This window comes from Tupaia chinensis, unplaced genomic scaffold (genome assembly GCF_000334495.1).
Source record: "Tupaia chinensis unplaced genomic scaffold, TupChi_1.0 Scaffold148065_1, whole genome shotgun sequence".
Taxonomy (NCBI): Eukaryota; Metazoa; Chordata; class Mammalia; order Scandentia; family Tupaiidae; genus Tupaia; species Tupaia belangeri.
In genome coordinates, this window is record NW_006207915.1 from 503,650 (window position 1) to 515,261 (window position 11,612).

Here is an 11,612-nt window from a genome sequence, read left to right on the forward strand (position 1 = left end):
GCGGCCCAGACTTCTCACGCGTGTAGTCGCCCGCCACTGCCGTATCCCCTCCTGCCGCAGGAGCCAGGGCAGCAGACCCTGGAGTGGGCCGGGCCACCCGCAGCCCCTCCATGGGTTTAGATGCACCCCACGTCCCCGAGGAGCGTGGTCGAGGCGGAGATAGCCGTGGCCTATTTTTAACCAACAAGCCAGGGCAGCTGTGACTCAGTGTGGACAAGCCCTGCCAGGGCTTCCTGGCCTGGAAGGAAGGGGGCGGGCCCATGCGCACACTGGCACCGCACTCCCAGTACCCCATGACATGGAGCCCCGGGGACAGACAGCCCACCCAGGCCCCAGCAGTGCCGGCCCTGCCAGCATGAACACCGAGCCATGGGGGGATGGTAACGGGAGGCCAGCCCGCCCACCTGCTGCTGTCTCTCCAGGCTTTTGCTGAGCACAGACTGGGCAGACAGGGCAGAGTCGGGCTCAGCCGGACTCCTCTTGGGAGGGCCTGTGCCGGACAAGGCCGAGGGTCAAGGAGCGTCACTGCAGACACAGTGACCCGGCCACACGTTCCATAAAGTACCTTCATGTGCAGGCCTGAGTACGGAGGCACCAAGGCATGGCCCAGCCCCGGAGGACCATGCTTCCCCCGGGAGACAGACAGACAGACAGAACACCCAGAGCACTCCGGACACAGCGGAAGGGGGCCATGCAGAGAGAAGTGAACGGTGCTTCATGCCAAGGGCGAACTTAGCCACGACCCGGGTGAGGGAGCCCCGGGAAGCAGCACACCTGACGCTCCCTTTGCGCGATCGTCCAGCGACAGCGAGACCCTGGCTGAGAGGTCTACCCGAGGCTGCCGGGGCTGGGAGAATGGAGGGTTTGTCTGCACAGGGGTGCAGGGGAGTTCCGAGGAGCAGGTCTGTCTGGTGTCTCGGTAACGGTGGCAGTTACATGGCTTCCTCTATCCGGCAAACATGGGCACATAACTCACATGGCGACATTATATTAAAACAAATGTTGGGATGATTTTTTAAAAATGCAGTGGGACTTAAAGAAAAGAAATATTTCATTCTGCTTCGGACGGGAGAGGGTGGTGGCCCGGCCTGGAAAATGAACAGGGGGAGTGGGGTGCCGGGGCAGAGGCGGGCAGAGGAGGGCAGAGGAGGGCAGAGGAGGGCAGAGGAGGGCAGAGAGCAGGCTCTTGTCCTGCTTGCGTTCCTCTCACCTGGCTCCTGCCAGCACAGCAGGCCTGGTGGACTCTGGGAGAACTAATCTTGGAGGAAAACACTGGGCAAACGCACGAGCCTTAACTGAAGCCCACTGGGTCCTCCTGTCTACTTAAGACGGGACAGGCCTGGGAGGGGCGGGGATCGGGTGGAGGTGGTGGCGACCACACACTCTGACCCATCCGGGCCACGCCGGGCGCTGCAGAGCCGCAGCCCGCTGGACTTCCCGGAGCAGCCCTGGTAGAACCTGGCACAGGAGCAGTGAAGTCTGCACACCCAACCGGCATCTTGGCCTGGCGAGCCTGGACACAGAACATGCTCCTTCAAGGCCTCTCGGTGCTTTGGCCACTGCCCAGTGACAGTTGGGCCAGGCCTTCTCTGACCTTGTCGGGGAGCGGTCCCAGCTGCTGATTACACAAGCTGCTCTTCCAGAGTCCATGTCTCCCCCGAGGAAATGAGCCAGAGACACCAACTGCCAGGCCGGGGGCATGCGGCCTTCCTCGCCAGGGTTCTGGGCCACACCTCACAGGGATCCAGGAAGCGTGACAGACCGGGGCCTCCTTGGGGACGCTGCTCCGTGAGCTCTGCGCCAGCCTCCTCCCTCTGCCCCCTTATTGAGCATGGGTGGGCACAGAATGGGCGCCCCTCCACACCACGGCCACTTCCCTGTGTCTCTAGGTGAGCCTGCCCTTTGCCTCTGGCACGAACTAGCCCAATTCTGGCATCTGCAGCCCATAAACAAACGACTCTCCCAGGCCGAGATGCTCGGCGCTCGCGTGCACACTGCATGGCAGCTTCCGCGCTGGCGGGAGGACACCGGGACGCCCACACAGCGCCTGTCACCCCGTGAACCCAGGGTCTTGTGCAAAGCGTCACATCGCTGTCCCTGGCAAGCTCTTCAAGTCTCAGAGACACTCATTTCATAAACTCTTCAGGAACACTGCGCTTTCTTGCCAACAACTCAAAATTGTGCTTAGGCCTCTCCGAAATGCCCGAAAACATGCACTCTCCTGACGAAGAGGAAAAGGGGGTAAATGCACTTGTGAAAATGATTATTTACTGCCTGGGACGAGGACCTCAGCTCCTAGTCATAGCCTAGGTATTATTCTAGAGGTGAACGACATTCCCTGACTTCCAAATTCCTCCTATCCCTGCCCAGACGCCCAAAAAACCTTCCACAAGAGGCAGCAGTTTATTCTCAAATTAAGATACAAAGACAACGCCTGACTCACGCAAACTTATTTACACTGTGGTGCGAATGACTAACAGTGTCGCCCAGAAACCGGCTCAGCCAGGAGCACCTGAACACCCACCCACACAGGAAAGAACTAGAGAAGGTGGAGTTGGAGGCGTGGAGCTTGGTTTGTCCTGACTTCACAGCCAACAAACAGGACCTGAGGGCCCCGGACAGCTGGACCCCCCGGTGCCAGACACGTGGCGCACACCAGCTGTAACTCCACCCTGCCCAGGGAAGAACAGTGCAGAGGACGGCAGAAAAAGCAGAATGTCTTTCCAGAAACGTGCACTGACCCGCCTGGCTCCGCTCACCCAGAGGCGTCCACCTAGTCTCCACCTGTGGACGGGACACTTGGCTGGTACCTGTGGCTTTGATGGCCTGGAGGTCCTGCTGGCTCGGGTGCTGAAGCGCTCGGTGGGCAGGAGACTGCCTGCACCAGAGCTCCGAGATGGTGCCCAGGACTGTGCCCGGGAGTCTGCCTCAGGCCGGCTCGGAGGTAGGCATTTTGGCACGCGTGGACAGAGGCTCGTTAGATGACCAACCCCGGCCCTATAATTAAGACATCGGCCAAACATGAGCCTGGGCGTCCTTTCAGAAACATTCCGCCTTGCTCACGACCTCTCTTTTCTTCCTTTATCGCTCTCTCTCTTCTAAAAGATTTTGACCGTAGGGTGTGTGCACTCATCTGAGAGAGACAGGGGAGAAGGGTGTGAGAAATTCCCCCCTAGAGAGGATGCCCACGCCACAATCCTTCCCCTCCACCCTCCCCCCTCAGGATTCTGGGTATGCACGCACACTCGTCAGGCATGTTTCTCAAACTGCCAGGTCCAGGACTCAAACTGTGGAGTTGGCCGTGTGGGATCCAGTACCTTAACCACCACGCCACCTGCTGGCCCTCTTCTTTTCTTTTTTAAAGCTTCTTTCTTTCATGAGCGAGAGAGAGACATGGGGCGGGGGCGCCTGCAACAGTGTCGCCACGCCGTGATCCGCCGCCAGCCTTAGCTGGCCAGGGTCATGGCACGCGTGCCTGGTGTACAGACAGGCTTGGGAGGTGAGGCTGGGACCCTCCCTGTGGGTCCAGCATCTCAGAGCATCGTGTTCCCGCTGTGCCACTGTGGCTGACCTCTTCTCTCTTCATTAAGTAGGACGAGGTCTGGGGACTCCGCCTTCACTTCCTGAACCTTCTCTTGGTGCCCTCTCCCCACCAGCAATAGCAGGCCATGCCCCTAGAAACCTGCCCATGGACCAGGGGAGCGGGGGCAGGGGCGTGAGCATGTGCTTCTGGATGGTGGAGGCCAGTTTTCTCCTCTTAGGAAGCTGGACTATTGCCCTAAGAGGCCACACGTCAGTACTTGGGACTGCGGGGCTGAGGTCCTGTCACTGGAAAACCCAGAGAAAACAGCCAGGAGGTGACGATGGCAGGTGTGGAGAGCCAGACAGTCTCTAGAGCAACTGTACAGACAGCTGAGAACGCGGCTGGTGCACCTGCTCCTGCCCCAGTACGAACCCCACCATGGGAGACTGCGCACCTCCCAGATCACAGCTGAGAACGCGGCTGGTGCACCTGCTCCTGCCCCAGTACGAACCCCACCATGGGAGACTGCGCACCTCCCAGATCACAGCTGAGAACGCGGCTGGTGCACCTGCTCCTGCCCCAGTACGAACCCCACCATGGGAGACTGCGCACCTCCGAGCACACAGCTGAGAACGCGGCTGGTGCACCTGCTCCTGCCCTGGTACGAACCCCACCAGAAGAGACTGCACACCTCCCAGATCACAACTGAGAACGAGGAAGGTGCACCTGCTCCTGCCCCGGTACGAACCCCACCAGGGGAGAGACTGCACAACTCCCAGATCACATGCCCCAGGAACTCTCTTGACCACAGGGCCAAGGAGGTCAGTCCAGCCAATGTGAATTAAGACCCGAATCTCTGATAGCAAAGATTTCCCCATTGAGGGAAACAGACAGCACACACGCCTATCAGCTCACAGAGGAGAAAGATCCCTGCGGCCTGGCAGACGGCGTGACAAGAGAGCTGCAGCCCGCGTACTCCGATGGTCCTCAGGCCTCCTGCAGGCACACGGGCTCTCGGGGCGTCGAGACCTCTGTTTCCGTGGTGATCTCGTCTAATTGCTGTCCTTCCCACTGGCCTGTCCACTACCTTCCGTCCCTGACACTCCTTATTTCTCCAGAGCCAGTGCAGCTCTGGCACAAGAAGCCCCACTGAATTACTCACTGGATGAACTAGACAGGACACACAGACCCCGAGGCACAGAAACATACCAAAATGTAATTGAAATTTTGACGGTGGGAATGTGGGTGCATTTTAATTTTAGCCCTCTGATTTTGCAATTATCCTTTGCTGGGCATAAGTAACCTTTTTGTTTTTCTATAGGACGTGTGTGCTTGCTGAAGAGACCGAGAGAGAGAGAGAGAGAGAGACAGAAAGTGAGAAATCAGCCCCTGGGAGGATGGTCACACTGCAATCCTTTCTCCTCCATTCTCCTCTCAGGATTTTGGGCACGCACATACACGCACCCGAGTGTGAGTTTTAAGCCGCTCTCCAGGTCCAGGACTCGAACCATGGTTGACTACGTAGGAATCCAATGACGTAACCATGACGTCATCCGCGGTCCTGTTTTGTTCTGTTTTTGACAGTCTTGCCGTGCGCCACTCCTCCTGCCTCGGCCTCCCGAGTAGCGGGGACTGCAGGTGCACACCAGCGTGCCCAGCTTTCAGAGTGGGCTGGAGATCCAACCCAGGTCCAGTCACTGTGGGAGCTGACCCCGAGGCCTCCCACACCCCACCCGGGGCATGCCAGCCACTTCTACCATAGCAGCCACGTGCTCACCAACCCCCTGCCAGGGAGGACTCGTGTCCCCAGCTCACGCGCCGCAGCCCTGACTCCCGCACCTCGCCCGGAATGTGACTTGACTGGCCGACAGGACCTTTCAGGAGGCGATTATGATTAGATGAGGCTGCGGGGGCCCTAATCCGATCCGCCTGGTGTCCTTTAGAGAGAAGTAACTTTGTACATACCCAAGAGACACCAGGGGACAGACAGGCCGTGAGAGGACACTGAGAGGACACAGTGAGAAGGTAGCTGCAAACCCAGGGGAAAGGCCTCAGGGGAAGCAAGCCTGCCAAAGGCTGGTCCAGACTTCAGCCTCCGGAACCGGAGGGAATAGATGCTGCTCTTTAAGCCACGCCACCTGCAGATTCGAACAGTAGCCCTGGCAAGCCAGGACCCTCCCCAACCTTTCTCTCCCCGTTCCTGGAAGTGCGGCTCTGGCACTGGGTGGGAGGCGTCGAGCATCCGGGCTCCGCGGTGCTCCTCGGGGAGGAGGGTGACGAGAGCACAGCCAGCCTGGGGCAGAGTGGGGAGGGATAAACGGGCCCAGGGCGGCTCTGAAGCTGGTGCTGTAGCAACGGGCAGGCTCGCTCTGCCCTTTACGATCGCAGCCAAGCTTCGCCCACCTGGACCCTCTTCAGACTTGGAAACCAGGCCGGTTCTGTGAACTTTCTGTCACCCGTTTTGCCACAAGTAATGCGATGGACCCTGCCGTGACTGGGCGAGGCCCCAGACTAGTCTCAGGCACCCTGTCCGTCCCGGGAGGTTAGTGGCGCTCTTCCCACCTAGCCTTTCTCCAGGTGCAACTGGGAAGGGACCCTTCGCCTCCTTCCGCTGGAGCGATGGCTGCCCTCAGATGGCAGAGGGAGGACTGGATGCCCTCAGCAGCCACCGCTGGCTCAGCCGCTCAGAGCTCCTGCCTCCGACCACACCCGCCTACGCCCAGGAGAAAGCCCCGGGGGCTGCCGGCCACCCTGGACCTCCCACGGGGGTCTCCTCCCGGCCCTCTGCCCGCTGCCGGGTTACTGGGACTGCTTTCTGGTGTCGATCTACGTTCTTCATTTGGACACGAAAGGTTCCCCCAAGTCAGTTTCCTGCCCTAGGCCAAGCGCGGCCCCAGAGCCAGCCACAGGGCCACAGGACGACAGCCAGACCACAGATTCTCCTTCAGCGGGTTCTCAGAACCACAGGGACGTCCTCACCCTCATCCCTGTGACGGGATCTGGCCCCGCGGTGCCTTCCAAACCTCACGGAGACCCACGAGCACAGGAAGGACCATCTGCAGCCACTGAAACCATTAGGCCGACTAGCTCCAGTGTGGGAAAGAGGGAGCTCCTCCGCCCAGCAGCGCCTTTCCTGCCAGCTGCTTCTCAAGCCAGCCGCTTGCTCCAAGGAGAGGCAGACAGCCCCAGGGGCAGTCCCTTCCCCCTGTGGAATTACTTAATTATGCGGGCAGGGGCTCTGCCATCAACCAAGGGTTGCTTTTTTTCTTTCTTTCTTTCTTTTTTTTTGAGAGGTTTTTGCTATAGGGCGCATGCTCTAGCCAGACAGACAGAGACAGAGAGATAGAAAGCTAGAAATCGCCCCCCAGGGGATGGCCACGCCGCGATCCCTTCTCCTCCATTCTCCTCTCGGGATCTTGGGCACACACACACGCGCCCGGCGTGAGTTTTAAGCCACCGGGTCTGGGACGCGAACCGCGGTTGACTACATGGGAGTCCAGCAACACAGCCATTACGCTAACTGCTGGTCCCTAAGGGTTGCTTTTTCTAGTTGGCATTGAGATATCACAAACCAATAGAAATACCGTTTACCTTTTGAGCAAGACAGGAACATGGCAGCCACTAGGGAAGCAGAAGTCGGCATGACCGTCATCGACCAACCTCTGCTCACAGGTGGCCTCCGGGATCATGGGCACCAGTCCATACCCTCTCCTGCTGTGTGGGGCTGCCTGCAGGGAAGGAGGCTCCCAGTGCTGGCTCCTCCTCTGCTCCCGTTTAAGGACATCCTGGTCTCCAGTCACGGAGGCCGTGTCCTTGGAAGCTCTCAACAACACAGGCTACTTGTCAGCCAAGTCTCTCGTCTAGAGGGAACGGGGGAGTGCGGCCACTCCCCGAGTACCTGCTCTGTGTCCCACAGGCCACTGCTCTCGGCCTTGGCGCCTGACTTGGGTCAAAGCCATCGGCCGCTCTGCTCTCACTCTGGTATGGATGGTTCCTCCCATCACAGACTGCGGGGGCCGATCCGTCTAAAAAGGATCAGGCACCACCTGAATCCACGGTGGTGCCCCAAACCCAGCCCCGAGGGGCAAAGTTTACCCAAAGAGTAAACTTTTAAGGGATCACTGCCTGAAGCTGTCACCAATCTCTAAAGCAACTACGAAGATGCTCGACCTCAAACATTCCGAGTTGAGTGTGTGATGGGCATGATATGATTCTTTCAATGATTCTGGTTGTTTTCCTAATAAAATACCCCAAACCATTTAGATAATTCCCTAAGTGCTACAAAAAAATGAACGCCTTTAAAAAAAAAAAAAGGAGAGAGAAAGATCTTTGCTATAGGGAGCATGCACTCACCAGAGAGACAGACAGACAGATAAAAAGTGAGAAATCACCCCCTAGGGGGTGGCCATCCCACAATCCCTTCGCCTCCATTCTCCCCTCTGGATTTTGGGCACGCATGCACATGTGTCCAGCATGAGTTTCAAGCTGATGGGTCCCAGATTGGAACTGTGGTTGACTACTTGGGAGTCCAGCGTCTTAATCACTATACCACCTGCTGGCCCCAAGATGAACACGGTTAACATAAACAGACAAAACGTTTCCTGCAGCTGCATGCTGTGCCATGGGAAAATGTGATGCTTTGGGTGGAGGACCACGTGGGAGCTTCTGGGTTCAAGTTCAGAGACCTCCCTCAGTGCACTGGGCCCACATGTGCCCATGATCCAGGGCTGGTTGAGGCTGGAGGTAGATGTCCCTCCCTGGCTGCCTGGGGACAGACCGCCATCGTAAGTGACACAGTAACTACCTGTACCAGGAAATTCAGGACTGAGCAAACAAATGGTCAGTGATGTCCTCACCCCAGGAAGGCGACAGCACCTAAGACAGAAATCCGGGAACAACTAGCCGTGGTGCACAAGACCACACCAGACGGCATCTTTGCACTGGCTTCAGAATGGGTTTTGGTGGTGGCATAAGAACTGGCTTTAGCGTGATTTACGACTCCCTGGATCATGCAAAGAAAAGTGAATCCAAACACAGACTCGCAAAACACAGCCTGGGTGAGAAGAAAAAGACGGCGAGACAACAGTGAAAGGAACGCAAGAACAGGATGAAGGAAGTCAGGGGGACAGGAGTCATTCTAAATCTGAGGTGTATCCTGGCATGTTCAGGGACCAAAGTGACTAGAGTTATGCTCTAAACCTCATCTCCTTGACCCTCGAAACACTCAGTCAGGGTCATTGAAATCCTCAACTCTTATTGAACTTCCTGCTTTGAGGAAGAAACTTTATAAACCTGAACTCACAATCTCTTTCTGTGGATACCACATTGCAAAACACAGTAGAGGAGAGATTTTGTCACAGAATGACCAGAAACCACCACAGAGGTACAGGAAGTATCTCCCCCCTAAGTGAAAAGAACAGTCCTTCAACACCCACAGACAGTACAGTGGACATTGTGGAAATGTCCGATAGAGAATTCAGAATGGTCACAGTGACAAAACTAAAGGAGATGCAAGAACTGAGAGACAATGAGCTCCAGAAGATGCAGGAGAAAAGAGGTGAGCTCCAGGAGGCGAGGAAGTTCTTGCACGATCTAAGAGAGGAACTATACACCATGTTAAAGAATTAAATGGAGCTGTTAGAGATGAAGGCTGCAACACAGGAAATCAAAAAGAGCCCTTAAAAGTATTAAGAGCAGATTAGTCCATGCAGAAGATTGAATCTCAGATGTTGAAGGCAAAACCTCTAACCTAGAAAAAAACAACCAAAAAAAAAAAAAAAAACCAACCACTGAGAAAACAATCAGAAAAAATAAAAATACTATATGAGAAATACTAGATACCATTAAGCGCCCAAACATCCGGATCATTGATATCCCAGAATGTGAAGAAACTAATAAGGGCATTGATAATCTAGTCCATGAAATCCTGGAAGAAAACTTTCCAAACCTAGAGAGGTATTCCAATATCCAGACCCAGGAAAGACAAAGGATCCTGCATAGACTCAACCCAAGAAGATTTCCAAGGCATATTGTAGCCAGATTGGACAAATCCACAAAGACAAGGTACTAAAATTGGCAAGAGAGAAATGTCAGATTACTTACAGTGGTTATCCCATCAGGCTAACCTTAGATACAATACATGCTTGCATTGTATCTGATGAGATACATTGTATATCTGATGAGATACAATGCAAGCATGGAAAGAATGGGAAAATATATTCAAAGTGTTAAGTGAAAAACAGTTTCAACCAAGAATACTATACCTGGCAAGATTATCCTTCTATATGGGAAAAGACAGACACATTTTCAGATAGACAAAATCTGAAAGAATTTGCCAACACCAGACCCACTCTTCAAGAAGTTCTGAAAGGAGTGCTCTACCAGGAAAACTAAAGACACACATACAAAAATAAGAGAAGAAAAAATCAGCCAAGAAAATGACCAACTCAATACTAGGGACATGAAATATCAATAATAACGTTGAATATTAACTTCCAGGATTTAAACAGAAAGATTGGACCACACTAACACTGCAAATTCAACAGAAGAAAAATTGATAACCTAAGACCGAAGTAGTGAAATAGGATTTTATGACTTTTGAGTGATATTATGCTGTTTTCCTAATGTAAGGATTTTGCTTTCTTTTGTGCTGTTGATAGGTTTAGCAATTTGTTAAAATGTTTTTTCTCGGTTTTTTGTTTGTTTTTGTTTTGTTTTGTTTTTAAATAGAAACAAAGTTTTCTCCCTTCCTGATCCCTCTGGAATTGGAAAATATTTGAGAGTATTTTTATTTTGTTGAAGAATGGTTATTTGCATAAATTCAATAATACCTGTTGCCCTGGGGGGAAAGAAAGGGGGGTGGCGTTGGTGCTGGCAAAGTGCGCTGGAGGCTGGAGAACAGTGGAAGGACGGGGATTGTGCGGTGACTCTGCGCTGACTGTGCAGACTTTTCACGGGAGGATTAATACAATTTTTTCACGTGAAAAAAATAGAGACCCTATGGAAGGTGAGCTCTCTCTCGTACAAGGGAAGAAATACATAAACCTACAACAAAACAAAACTAAACTAAAGCTCCATTTCCTAAAGCGAGAGCCTTTTCAGATCCTTTTCATCAGAGGAGGCTGCGAGCAGGCACCGTGCCATTTAACCCCGATTCCCACGTTGATAACACCGGGCAGTCAACACCGGAAGAACACTGGTTGTCCTGGAGGCAGGAGTCAAGTGGAGCCGCTGGTCACAGCAAACCTTCAGGGAGAGCCTGGGGGCGCTGGCTGCCCCCTCCTCCTGCCCAGCCCTCCAGCGCATTAGGCAGATGGCAGCAGAATTAAGCTTGCTGCTGAGACTGCCCGCCTCCCGGCAGCAGGACAGTAGCAGATTAAAGCCCTGATTCTCTGCCCCCCAAAAGCCCCTGACCCATTTCTCTGCAGGGAAAGGAAACCAATGTGGTAAGACAAGGGACGAGGGAGGCTCAGGTTAACACAGGCAGTTTCAGCAAGTGCTCCACTTTTTCTGGAGGGGACAGCCAATGAGAAGTGACAAGGGACATCAGAGGACACATGTGCACTCACAGGGAGCCACGTGGGTAAGGTGTCAATCACACGTACCATCTATAAACAATAAAATTCTGCCCTGGCCCTGCACCCCTCGGCCTGGGTGCCACAGCCTGGACGCGAGCCCAGCGCAGCCCAGCCCAGCACACCGACAGCCCAGAGCCATCCAGCCCGGGTCGGGAGAGACCGCCGGGGGCTGTGTAGACCCTGCGCGTCAGCGGGTGGCACGCACGGGCCGTGCAGAACTCGCCGTCCCCTCCAGGGAGGCCCGGGCATCAGCGGGGTCCTGGAAGGCGAAAGTCTGGGCGCCCGAAGGTCGCGGCGTGCAGGCGCTGGGGGCCTGTCCTCCCGTGCCGTGGGGTCCTGGCTGGTCCTGAGACCCCGCTCGCGGGGCGCCGGCGCGGACCCTCGCCGTAGGGTGGTGCTTGGGGTCTGTCTTCCTAACCAACCCCCGGCCCAACGGCCGGAGGTGCTTCCTCGATGCGGGGGGCAAGGGCAGCGGTCGGGGAGGGTCTGCGGAAGCCTCGCGCTGCGCGGCG

The 11,612-nt window shown here is 55.2% G+C and overlaps 1 protein-coding gene across 1 annotated transcript in view; it reads right to left on the bottom strand.

The window, feature by feature from the left end:
- Window positions 1–11,612, bottom strand: part of FYCO1 (FYVE and coiled-coil domain autophagy adaptor 1) — a 71,442-nt gene that overhangs the window by 59,590 nt on the left and 240 nt on the right. The gene's annotated exons all lie outside the window — the stretch shown is intronic.